The following is a 12,111-nucleotide window of genomic DNA, read 5'->3' on the forward strand; positions in this document are numbered from 1 at the left end:
AAGAAAAGAGGAAAGAACTGATATTTTGGCACGATGAAGCTGTTTTAGATATTGATTATGGTGATGTTTATATAAGAGTATACATTTGTCAAAGCTCACAGAACTATACATGAAAAAAGCTGAAGCTTACTGTGGGTAAATTATGTTTCACTAAAAAGAGAGACAGAGAGAACCTAAGACTGTCAGTCACAGCCAGGAAAAACTCCTATGCCATATTCAAATGTCAGATTCATATTCAGATGAAAAATTTCCTGTTAATATAGTAAATATTACTGATGTGACTTTCTATATAAATCAATTTTAGCTTATCTACTTTGATCTTCAAAACTTTGAAAGAAAATAGGTTCTCAAAAGCCATTTACACGCTAATCATTGGTTTTTCAGAAGTTTACATTTAAATATAAGTTAACAGTACTAAATTGGTTAACTAAGTAGGTGTGGTTGATGGCCAGCCTCCAGGATGGCACACAGTGCGTCTTACCTCGGGGTGTTCACACACCTGTGTAGAGCACTTCCACAGTGAAAGGGGGTGATATATGTAAGGAACAGGATATTGAGGAAATGGCAGTGTGACTTCTCAGCCTAGGCCATAAAAGCATTAAAAGTTTCTGCTTTGCTCTCTCAGGGTAACATATTCATTGCGGAGGAAGCCAACTGCCTTGCTGAAATGATACTCAAGCAGCCCTATGGAGATGTCCACAGAGCAAGGAACTGTTCCTGTGAGGAAGCCATCTTAGAAGGGCATCCTCAAGCCTAAAGCCGTCACGTGACTGATGTCTTTTTTTTTTTTTTTTTTTAGACGGAGTCTCACTCTGTACCCAGGCGGGAGTGCCCTAGCAGGATCTCGGCTCACTGCAACCTCCACCTCCCAGGTTCAAGCGATTCTCCTGCCTCAGCCTCCTGAGTAGCTGGGATTGGCTAATTTTTGTATTTTTTTAGTAGAGACAGGGTTTCACCATGTTGGTCAGGCTGGCCTCGAGCTACATTTTGTATTTTTTTAGTAGAGACAGGGCTTCACCGTGTTGGTCAGGCTGGTCTCGAGCTCCTGACCTCAGATGATCCGCCCACCTTGGCCTCCCAAAGTGCTGGGATTACAGGCGTGAGCCACTGTGCCCAGCCTACTATTTTTTTTTTTTAACTTACCAGTTGCAAGTAAGTTATCGTGTGCAACTAAAACTTTTTGAGATATCTGCACAACCTGCACAAATAATTTAAAACTCTTTTTTGGCCAGGTATGATGTCTCACACCTGTAATCTCAGCATTTTGGGAGGCTGACGTGGGAGGATTGCTTGAGCTCAGGAGTTCAAGACAAGCCTGGGCAGCATAGTGAGACCCCTGTCTTTCCAAAAAAAATTTCTTTTAATTAATGGAGCATGTTAGCACATGTCTGCAGTCCCAGCTACTTGGGAGGCTGAGGTGGGAGGACCCCTTGATCCTGGGAGTTTGAGGTTACAGTGAGCCCAGATTACACCACTGAACTCCAGACTGGGTGACAGAGTAAGACCCTGTCTCAAAAAACAAAACAAAACAGAAACCTCAAAGAAACCCCTTTTCCCTCTGAAATCTTATTCTCTTAGAGAATCTTTTACTCACAATTAAAGGCAAAATTTATCAACCCAGATTCTTTAAAGTGTAGGTCGACTTAATGTGATTTTCTCACTGTGTATGTTTTTATACAAGCTGGATAAAAGAAAAATGGGAAAAAACTATCTTTTCCTTGAGAGCATTTAAATTTTAATTTTAAACCTCACATGGAAAGCAATGTTCAGTTTGGAATGAAACATTGTAAAGCAATGTATTAGAGATCCTGGGGCAAGTTCAATCTAACTCAACTAATAAATATTGAGTGCATATTATGAGTTCAACACTGTGTTGGGAATACAAAGACAAATTTAATTTGGATGTTAATGCTGGGAGAGAATTTAGGAATAATTTAATACAAACACTTCAATAGACAGAGGAGGAAATTAAAGATTCTGAGAGATGAAGTCACTTTCTCACAGTTAGTAGATAAGTAGTAGAGCCAAGATTAGAACACTTCCAATTTGGTATTCCTTGCGTCGCCTCACACTCACTGCTCCAAGGTTTTACAAAAGATACCATTTTTGCATTGGCTGGAACTCATGTGGCTGGGCTATCCCAACAAAGCAGGTCGGGAAAATTTCCGTGATAGTCAGCATCTCAGAATAGCAGCTAGTCACTGCAGCTTTGTTCCCAACTCTGCAAGAATGAAAGAAATTCTAATTATACAACTGGCACTGGACAAATAGTCCCTCTCAACAAACATTTGAGAGCTAACTATGTGCCTGGTTCTGTGTTATACCTTAGGAATATAAAGTAGACCCCAAACAATCCTTGTCTTTAAAAAACTAATATTGTAGTGAAGGAAATAAACCTATGAAGAGATAACTTCAGTAACATTACGTAGCCAAAACCAATACCTAGGAAAATGCATTCCAATTTTGTTTTCTTTTTTTCATCATTTTTTGTTAAAATTTTGTTATAGTGAGAGTGTTTTGGCCAGGACACAAATACCCAGATCTTTCTTCAACACCCCTCCAAGAAGTTCCTGTGGCAGAAATTTGCAAAAGAAACAATGGCAAAACAAAGCAAAGTTAGCACTTGACTCCAAACCTCAATGCAGAGAAATAGGATAGTTTTAGGGGAGCGGCCATTACTTTGGTCCAGTTGGGTTTAAATGACCTGGCCAAAGCACCATGTTACATTCAAACCCAGATTTTAGATCTTATTCTGGTGGCATGGAACAAAAATATGTGTGTGAGAGAGGGTGAGCTAGCTGATTCAGCCTCTGCCATTGTGGGTCAGCCCCACTCTTAGTGCTCTGATGGCCTGAAAGAGAGAATCACAGAAATTCTGCTGCTGATATTTTACACTTGGAAATCCCACCACTAGCAAATATGGCCTCATCAGTGACTTTAAATGCAATAAGCGCCTCCTCTCTACTTTGACAGTTTGGTGCCCTTCCATAAGACATAAGACATTTCCTCCCTAGAGTATTCTGTTTTGTTTTGTTTCCTTTTTTTTTCTTTTTTTTTTTTGAGACAGAGTCTCGCTCTGTCGCCCAGGCTGGAGTGCAGTGGCGCGATCTTGGCTCACTGCAAGCTCCGCCTCCCGGGTTCACGCCATTCTCCTGCCTCAGCCTCCTGAGTAGCTGGGTCTACAAGCTCCGGCCACCACGCCTGGCTAATTTTTTGTATTTTTAGTAGAGACGGGGTTTCACTGTGTTAGCCAGGATGGTCTCGATCTCCTGACCTCGTGATCCACCCGCCTAGGCCTCCCAAAGTGCTGGGATTACAGGCACGAGCCACTGTGCCCGGCCTTGTTTCCTTTTTTTAGTGCCAGATAATCTCCTTGAAAACTTCACTTAAATTTTATTTAAAACAACATTCTTTTCTTTTTCTTTTCGAGACTGAGTCTCGCTCTGTTGCCCAGACTGCAGTGCAGTGGCACAATCTCTGCTTACTGCAACCTCTGCCTCCCAGGTTGAAGTGATTCTCCTGCCTCAGCCTCCCAAGTAGCTGGGATTACAGGTGGTATGCATCACCACTCCCAGCTAATTTTTTTATTTTTAGTAGAGAAGGGGTTTCACCATGTTGGCCAGGCTGGTCCCAAACTCCTGACCTCAAGTGATCCACCTGCCTCAGCCTCCCAAAGTGCTGGGATTACAGGCGTGAGCCACTGCGCCTGGCCAAAACCATTATTTTCTAATGACATCAAATTTGGATCAGTCCTTTTCATTATATCCTATCAGCTATTATACCCAAGCTAAACATTAGTGGCCATCCTGTGAGGTGCAGATAAAAACAATGTATACTCTTAGTTTGCTTTCCTTGAGTTAATAGAACAGATGAATATTTTAACAGAGGAGCTGATCATTCACATAGAGCTTTAAATGTTTTTAGATGGGCCATGAGAAGTAAAGGAAACATTTTGAATGATTACAGCTCCACAATTCTAGTGTGAAATGATTTTTATTTTTTAAACTTGTTTGCCCAGTTAACTTTGGCATTACACGAGAAATGGACAATCTGACAGAATCTGATGATTATCTCATGAGGAAGTACAGCTACATACATTAGAAAGCAACAACATGGCAACTTTCTTCTTAAGAGCTTTTCTTTTAATCTTACCTCTCCATAAATATGATCTGAGCAATCTATAACTCTAGATATTTGATTTTTAAAGCTTATTGCTTTTAATGACATTGGGCTCATAAATTTTTGCACGTTAAACATCAATGGATCCCCAAAAACACATTTTTATTCTCCCATAATAACATTCATTTAATGAGCTTGTTTATCAGACACCAATCTGCAGGAAAATTAATCATTTTATTTATGTACTCAATTCAATCCAACATACATCGATTGCATGCCTACTATGTGCCAGGCCCTATGCCAGGTGCTAGAAGTACAAAGATGTATAAAACACAGTTCTTGATTTCCAAGAATTCAGTGTGTAAGGGTAAATAAACTAGATATCTATAACAAAAGATTTAAAAATGCTGTAACAGCAGTAGGTGTATAGTGCTGAAGGAGACAGAGCATAGAGGCATAATTATTCCTGGGTAAAAGGGAGAATGGGGCTGGAAAAAAGCAACTGTTGGGGTTGGTGCCGCTACAATATAGCATCCAAATTTCAGCTGCACCCGTGATGATTTTGAGATTCTGATTTGATGTGCTGGTCTAGCTGCTTCCTCTCTCCCCTTCACTAACGATTCCAAAATTCATAATTCTTCATGTAGCTTAATGCTTTTTTTAAAATTATTTCTTCCTGTGCCCCTTGCCCTCTTCCTCTTTAGCAAACCACCTTTCTTCCTTGTTCATAGAGCAAATTTTTTCCCTCATATGAACAACCTCAATTTCCTGCTCTCCTTCCCCATTCCATCCTCCCACCCCCAGTGTTTTCTATGAAGATATTCTGGCCACAAGCTTAAAGTTTAGACACATCTTCCTGTGCTCTGGATTACATGAATTCTTGCTCCTTGGAAGAATTTACTGCATCAATGATTTTCTCCTTTATTGTATTTTCATCCTTTCCCTTTGGCATCTTCTTTGCAGTCAGATGTCCTCAAATGTCTCCCATCTTTAAAAAGTAACACAAAACCTCCACCTCATTTCTTACTTTATTTTTATTTATTTTTGTATATATTCTTTTCAGATGGAGTTTTGCTCTTGTTGCCCAGGCTGGAGTGCGATGGCACAATTTCAGCTCACTGCAATCTCCACCTCCCATGTATAAGTGATTCTCTTGCCTCAGCCTCCCAAGTAGCTGGGATCACAGGCATGCACCACCACATCTGGCTAATTTAGTATTTTTAGTAGAGATGGGGTTTCCCCATGTTGGCCAGGCTGGTCTCGAACTCTTGACCTCAGGTGATCTGCCCACCTCAACCTCCCAAAGTGCTGGGATTACAGCCATGAGGCACTGCACCCGGCCATTTCTTTCTTTCTTTCTTTCTTTTGAGATGAAGTCTTGCTCTTGTGCCCCAGGCTGGAGTGCAATGGCGCAATCTCAGCTCACTGCAACCTCCGCCTCCCAGGTTCAAGCTATTCTCCTGCCTCAGCCTCCCAAGTAGCTGGGATTACAGGCACCTGCCACCATGCCTGGCTAATTTTTGTATTTTTAGTAGAGACAGGGTTTCACCATATTGGCCAAGCTGGTCTTGAACTCCTGACCTCAGGTGATCTGCCCGCCTCGGCCTCCCAAAGTGCTGGGATTACAGGCGTGAGCCACCGTGCCCGGCCATTTCTTACTTTAACAACCCTGTCTTTCTCCTCTCTGTCAAGCTCCTTGACAGAAGAATTTAACTACCATTTATTTCAATGCTGACTACTGTTTGGATACTTCTTCCATACTTCACTGAAACTTGACAAAGTTCATCAATGCTTTCTTGTCAAATTCAATGGTCTCTCTTCAGTACTACTCTTATCTTCTCTGTATCATTTTATATAGTTAAATATGCCTTTCTTCTTGAAATTATCTTTTACTCTAGCTTTCAGTACACAGCTCTTTCTAGATTTTCCTTTTACTTTTCTATTTTATCTCCTTTGTTGTTTTCTTATGACTTCCATTTACATCTCAAGGAGTGATTATTGGCTCAAATAGTGAAGACAGATAGTCTTTTAATACCCCCCAAAACACATGGACTACACATGGGAGCAGTGTCGCTAAAAAAGACAGGAAATGATGCTAGATCAATTCATCCATCTTATATCTCTACATCTATTTAATTTTTTCTTTTGTCTGCTTAGCACCATGGGGTGGTATTAAGCTCACTCCATAACTCCAGAATTGGGCAGATGATTTCAGTTTGTCCAATCAGAGTTCTCTACTTCCTAGTTATAGTAATTGGACTAAGGATGAGCAACAACACTAATTTCTGAGTCTTTTATTACAACTACAGGGAAAGAAGGTAGCACAGTTCTGCTGTACCTGAAGTTTGGGTAATGTATATGTAGTGTTGCCAGGTGTCACTGTAAGGAATAAGCCTGCCTGACTGAAGAGCAGAGTCAGAAAATAGAGAGAAACTAAATTCTTACAATATCATTTGAGTACCTGGAAAGACCCAGCTGTCCTAGGAACCAATTATTAAACTGGTCTTTTCAGTCACTTAAGATCACAAATGGTTATCATTATGATGATGATGATGATTATCATCATCATTATTGCTTAAACTTGTTTGAGTGTCTCTGTATTTACAAACTTGGAATCACAAAGGAAAAAAAAGGTCCTATCTAATAAGGTTTTCCTGACTTCTAGGCCCTTGCTACTCAGTGTGGTCCCAGAACCAGCAAGATTGTATTGCCTGGGATTGTATCAGAATGCAGAGTCCCAGATTCTACCCAGACGTAATGGATCAGAATAAGCATTTTAATAAGATTCTCCAGGTGATTACTTGTACAGTGAAGTTTGAGGACTACTGTTCTTGGATTTAACAGAGTTTTTCTCTGTCTCTTTTTGTTTTTGGTTCTCTATGACAGTCATTTTCACCTGGGCAGGGAGAATGTATCCCAGAGATAGCAGAAGAGAATCTTCCTGACCAGTTGACAATCACTGCTTCACATGTTCTGCTTCACGTTTTTGCATCCACTTCTGTGGTTTTTGCTACCACCTACAGAAGATTGACTTCCAAATGATGCCTACTAGAAATGTGAACCTGGATGTTCCACCGTGTCTGAAATGCAGTTTCTAAATCTCAGTTCTTTTACCCTCCCTCCCTTTCCTCCTAAATTTTATTCTTAGTAAATGACACCTATTTCTCTGGTTTTAATTTCCTTACCTCTCTTTTCCCCTCCACTGCAATAAGCTCTCTGTCACTGAAACTTGAATTGATGTGATCACCAATGAGCTCCCTATTGACAAGTCAATCATATCTTATTAAACTTCTCTGGGTATTGACAATTCTATGCTTCTTGAAGCTGTTTCCTTCCTGGTCTTTCTTGTTATGATCCACTTTTGGTTTTCTTGCTATGTTTCTGACATGACCTTTTCATTTTCCTTTGTTTATTTTTCTTATATGGTCTGCCCCTTCACATTGGTTTGCCTAGAACTGTGATAACAGCTCTTTCTTATTCTACAGTCTCTGGGCAATTTCATCTAATCTGTGGTTTTTATAATATATTTAGCAAATGTTTCTTGAGCATCTACCAAATATCAGTGCCTAGAACCAAACCTAACATATACTGGTGGTGTCTTTTTTTGAATAAATGCATGCATGAATGAATATTCCAGGCATTATTTGTGGCAGATGCTGGAGACACATATGTCAATAAGATTGGGTTTCTTCCTACCCTCAAGCCAGCCACAGTGGCTTCACATCTGTTAATCCAAATTATGTGGAGTCACATCTGTTACTACAAATTATGGCTTACTCCTGAGCTCCAGACCCACATATTCAACTACTTTTTTGTATTCTCATCATCTTGTCCTCCATGTATCTCAAGTTTAACATATTCAATGTTGTACTTCCTTACTCTTATATTCGTTCATGTTATTTTACCTGACAGCATCATCTGTCTGATGGCCCAAGCCAGAAACCTGAGGCTCTAACTAATCATCAACAGCTATCTGCACAATCCTCTTAATATCTGTCATTCCTTTTTCTCCATCGCCTTTGCTATTGTTTTAGGACCCTTATTCATTATCTCTTGCTTGAATTATTACAAATGCCAGCCTGGAAGTAACTACTTTAAATTCTTTCAGTTAATTCTTTGGGTATCAAGCTCTATATCTTAATAACACATTTATTTGCTACTTTCTGACTTTTTCTGATTTAGGCTTTATTTATTGATTTGCCACTTTTAAAGATAAAAATTTAGCCCTGTTTTTATCTTCCCCATATTTACTATACACAGGAATTCCTTCTGAGTACTCAGTCTAGCAATATAATTATACTTTTATTTTTATTAGATCAATAGTCAGTGTCTACACTATTATGACAATGAAAATGCTAATAACCAACTGAGCTATAGTTAGTACCTATTATTGTATTTCCTTTTCTGTACATTTTTTCCCTGAAGATAATTTTTGATTGTTTTGATTCTTTAGTTGTCTACTAAATTGAACAATATGAAATTGATAGTTTTATAGGACAAAATTATTGAAAATTGGCATTATGTGGTTCAAACTGGCATGTTCTTTTTATTAATTAACACTGAATTCTCTCCTAGTTACTCACATATCTCAATATTTTTAGATGAAGCGTTCTATCACTTTCAATTTATTGATACCTTCTGATGAATCAAGTGTTTTTTTGATTTTCATCTTCCTTAAGAAGACTCGTGGAGCCTTCTGACTTGCTCCAATCTGAACTGGTTGCCAGCAGGGACACAGCTGTCATCCTGGGGTTCTTTCTTATGTGTTAGCATCCCAGAGATCTGTTTCTTATATCCTATGGCTTCTTATTCAATTTATTCCCTCATTTTTAAGGATCACATTTTCTGATAGCTTCCTGAGAAAGAGTGAACTAAAGGTAAAGTTTTGAGAACTTGCCTATTTGAAACATCTTTATTCATCCTTCACAATTTGTGGCATGGTATATCATTCTATATTAAAAGTAATTTTCTTTAGAATTTTGAAGGCACTGCTGCAATGTCTTCTAGCTTTCAGTTTGTTAAGAGGTTCAAAGCCATTCTGTTTCTTGATTCTTTCTTTCTGATCAGATATTTTCCTCCAGAACCTTTTCTTTTTCTTAGTATTCTAAAATGTGATGATGTTATGTCATGGTGGATGTCCAATAAGTGTCCCATTGGACTGAGTACTCTGTGAATACTTTCAATCTTACTGGCCTGGCTTGGGTCATATGCCTACTCCCAAACAGATTGTGGTAAACAGGAGAATGCTGTACTCTGGCCAGTTCTAGGTAATTTGTCCATCCCTGGAACTGGTAATTGGGTGGAGGTACATGGACTGACAATACAAGAAGGGAAATTCGGGGTGCTGTTATGAAAAGAAACACAAAAGATTGAGGAGACAAACCTAGAGGCGTCCACTGTATAATGTAAACAAACTCTCTGTTTATGTGTAGCTTGGTGGAAACCTGATTTGTAATCAGGATGCTGAGTTTTGAATGACTGAATTTGCTGTTGTCCAAATGATCTAAATGACATTCAGTGATTCACAGTCACCATTCCAAGCATGCAATTTATAATAGAGAAGTAGTATCTTATATTTTATGGAAAGCTTGATTAACTTTCATTGTTTTTTAGAAAATATGTGAAAATGTCTGATTAAATGGATTGTATAGATGCAACCATAAATATATTTATTTCTCAAAAGCCTGAAAATATGTGCCCATTTATGTAGTGCTAGTTGATGAAGTAGCCAGGAGCCAAATCATTTGTGTGAAAGAAATGGAACCATGTTCCCAGAATAGACCAGTAGCATGTTTACCACTGTCTCTTGCTATTCCCTGTCCTGGCAAGGCCCTGGTACAATGGCAGGTTTGAAAGCTCTGGATCTGATTGAGTCACCCAGTGCATCTTAGAATAAAATTGCCTCTAGGGTTTTTATGGTTTTAGGTTTTACATTTAAGTCTTTAATCCATCTTAAGTTAATTTTTATATAAGGTGTAAGGAAGGGGTCCAGTTTCAGTTTTCTGCATATGGCTAGCCAGTTTTCCTGCACCATTAATTAAATAGGGAACCCTTTCCCCATTGCTTGTTTTTGTCAGGTTTGTCGAAGGTCAGATGGTTGTAGAAAACCTAGGCAGTGCCATTCAGGACATAGGCATGGACAAAGACTTCATGACTAAAACACCATAAGCAATTGCAACAAAAGCCAAAATTGACAAATGAGATCCAATTAAACTAAAGAACTTCTGTACAGCAAAAGAAACTGTCATCAGAGTGAATAGGCAACCTACAGAATGGGAGAAAAATTTTGCAATCTAGCCATCTGACAAAGGTCTAATATCCAGAATCTACAAGGAACTTAAACAAATTTACAAGAAGAAAGCAAACAACCCCATCAAATATGGGCAAAGGATATGAACAGACATTTCTCAAAAGAAGACATTTATGCAGCCAAGAAAAATGAAAAAAAGCTCATCATCACTGGTCATTAGAGAAAAGTAAATCAAAACAATGAGATACCATCTCGTGCCAGTTAGAATGGCGATCATTAAAAAGTCAGGAAACAGCAGATGCTGGAGATAATGTGGAGAAATAGGAACACTTTTACACTGTTGGTGGGAGTGTAAATTAGTTCAACCATTGTGGAAGACAATGTGCTGGTTCCTCAAGGACCTAGAACCAGAAATACCATTTGACCCAGCAATCTCATTACTCGGTGTATACCCAAAGGATTACAAATCATCTTACAATAAAGACACAGGAACACATATGTTTATTGCAGCACAATTCACAATAGAAAAGACTTGGAACCAACCCAAATGTCCATCAATGATAGATTGGATAAAGAAAATGTGGCACATATACACCATGGAATACTATGTAGCCATAAAAAGAATGAGTTCGTGTCCTTTGCGGGGACATAGATGAAGCTGGAAACCATCATTCTCAGCAAACTAACACAGGAACAGAAAACCAAACACCACATGTTCTCACTCATAAGTGGGAGTTCAATAATGAGGACACATGGACACAGGGCGGGGAACATCACACACTGGGGCCTGTTGGGGGGTGGGGGGTAAGAGGAGGGAGAGCATTAGGACAAATACCTAATGCATGCAGGGGTTAAAACCTAGATAACGGGTTGATTGGTGCAGCAAACCACCATGGCACATGTATACCTATGTGACAAATCTGCACATTCTGCACATGTATGGCAGAACTTAAAGTATAATAATAATAATAATAATAATAATAAATAAAAATAATAGAATTACCTCTCTATCTCAACAGGGAATGAAACTCATATTTGAAAGATACAGGACATGTTCTGAGAATAATAAACTTCACAGCCCATCAGTAATCTTTATTAGAAAGGCTGAGGTAAAAATAATTACTAACTTTGCACATAAATCCTCCATGAATACAAAGAAACTACATGATAAGGATTTATTACCTCTATTCTATAGGCACATTTAGTTTTGCTTAGATAGTATAGAAGTCAAAGAGGAAAGCCTGCTGATTATAACTGTAAAAAGCATTTATTAAAACTTTCTGTAGACAGACACTTATGATATGGTTCGGCTGTGTCCCCACCCAAAACTCACCTTGATTGTAATAATCCCCACATGTCAAGGATGGGTCCAGGTGGAGATAATTAAATCATGGGGGCAGTTTCCCCCGTACTGTTCTCGTGGTGGTGAATAAGTCTCATGAGAACTGATGGTTTTATAAATGAGAGTTCCACTGCACAAGCTCTCTTGCCTGCTGCCTTTTAAGATGTGACTTTGCTCATCATTTGCCTTCTGCCATGATTGTGAGGCCTCCCCAGCCATGTGGAACTGTGAGTCAATTAAACCGCTTTTCTTTATAAATTACCCAGTCTCAGATATGTCTTTATTAGCAGTGTGAGAACAAACTAATACAACTTAAAACAACAGTAAACATGTACAAATGACATAAATTAGTAAACATTAAGGGTAAGCAAAAATAAAGTGTTTTTCCTGTAGGGTTGCC

Source organism: Pongo pygmaeus, chromosome 10, assembly GCF_028885625.2.
Source record: "Pongo pygmaeus isolate AG05252 chromosome 10, NHGRI_mPonPyg2-v2.0_pri, whole genome shotgun sequence".
Classification (NCBI taxonomy): Eukaryota; Metazoa; Chordata; class Mammalia; order Primates; family Hominidae; genus Pongo; species Pongo pygmaeus.